The following is a 1,910-nucleotide window of genomic DNA, read 5'->3' on the forward strand; positions in this document are numbered from 1 at the left end:
TGGAACACCAGGGTCGTCCTTCTTGATCAAGAAAGGTGACTTGAGTCGACAATCTTGACCTCCTTGAGCTGCAGTGACCATCTTAGCTGACTCGGTCCACATTTGCTTGTTCCTGTTCCTCCTGTTGGTCCTCTTCCTTGGTTCATGTCAGGATTGCTCTGAAGTTTGTGTAGTCTTGTTCTTGAAGGAAAGTCTCCTTCTTCCCCTTGATGTAGAGACTGATCTTGGCAGCATTAGCGTAGATGACAGCTCTGGTGTTTAGGAATGGCCTCCCTAAGATGATGGGTGCCCTCTCCTCAGTACCAGTCTCTATCACCACGAAGTTTGCTGGAGCGTACAAGGTACCAACTCGGACACAGAGGTTCTTCAATATTTCCTTTGGGAAACTAAGTGTCTGATCTCCATTGTGTTTGTGCTCGTAGATTCCGGTTCTTCACTTGGTGGAATCTGGGAGTTGTAAAACTCCTCCATGTTTTGTTTGAAGTGTACCTATTCATAGAGACAAGGCAGAGATCAAGTGCATGGGCCCTGTTGGTGGAAAACACCAACAGAACCAAAAGTGTATTTGTTCTTCTCTAACCTTAAGCATAGTGAGCAAGACAAAGTTGATGGATCATGAGTGTAGCATTTAAAACATTTGTTAGATCAGATGGCTCAACCTAATGGAAAGATAATCTATCTATATTTATGTTTTGTTTATATCTTCCAAAGATTGAATGTGCAATATTTTAGCTTATATGATTAGGAGTGTGGGATCACGAAGGTAGTACTAAGAACAAAGATTAAAGGACTAAACATGTTAATTTAATTAGGTTGGAGCTACAAATCATACATGTTTGTCTCTTTATTTTATGTGAATGCCAGAACCAAGGAGAAGCTTATAAAAGTGATAGTCAAGTACCTTAAAATGTTACCTTACTTGAAGAGTGACGGTACAGTATCACCTTGTGGAAGCTTTCCTTTCTTAGCGGTTGTGCATCGTGTTTGTGGCACCCTCCATGAATCATCTCTTATGAGCTACGTCTTTCTTGTGCAAATTGTTAAACTTCATGTGTCACTTTCTTCATCTCAAATGTGAGTTTATCTCAGGACTTCCCAGGTTGATATTGAAAGTTTTCCTACAGGGGTTAGTCCAACAAAATATACCAATATCTACTCAAGCAGGTTTTAGTTCAGTAACCAAACTAGACTCCATGTCTAATCAGATTAAGGAAGGCTATTTAACCTAAGCACCACGCTTAATTTAAATGCCAATGGAAGTATGTTGAGTACTTCCAAACCAACACTTACTAGGATAAACATAGGTAGCATGATAGCATTTATAGAGATCTACTCAAGTGGAGATGAAGTAGTGTGATTAGTACTTAACAAATTGAGCATCTCTTATATGCTCAATACACAAGGCAATGTTGCAAATAATTAGAAGTTCATGTTACGATCTGATAAGTGCTTGTTTAAGGACACTAAGCTTGTCCTTGGGAAACCATCAAGTTATGTTGGTGAAGTGGTTTCCCCTCCAACACCTACCTATATCAAGATCAACTCAACGAGATCTGCAATATTTATTATAGACATATGCATCGACAACCGCCCTTTTAAAGTTTTTATAAATAGAAAGGAAGAGGGGGTCGGAGATCTCAAATGTGGTAAGGATGGAGAGACCAATTGATTGGGGAGATGTTTTATATGAGCAAGGACTTGGTAAGGTATTTATGAAATAACTTCCATGCTCACTGTTGTTTCTCTCATTCTCAAACTCCAAGGATGATTCTTCATGAATGCTTAAAATTCCTCTAGGATTGTCTCTTAAGTTTGTTTTATCTATCCATTCAATGGTGATAGCACATGGATTTTTAATGCCCTCTAGCCATCGATGTTGCTCTTCTCGATCCTCCTTCTTATGCATGGGA

Source organism: Sorghum bicolor, chromosome 5, assembly GCF_000003195.3.
Source record: "Sorghum bicolor cultivar BTx623 chromosome 5, Sorghum_bicolor_NCBIv3, whole genome shotgun sequence".
Taxonomy (NCBI): Eukaryota; Viridiplantae; Streptophyta; class Magnoliopsida; order Poales; family Poaceae; genus Sorghum; species Sorghum bicolor.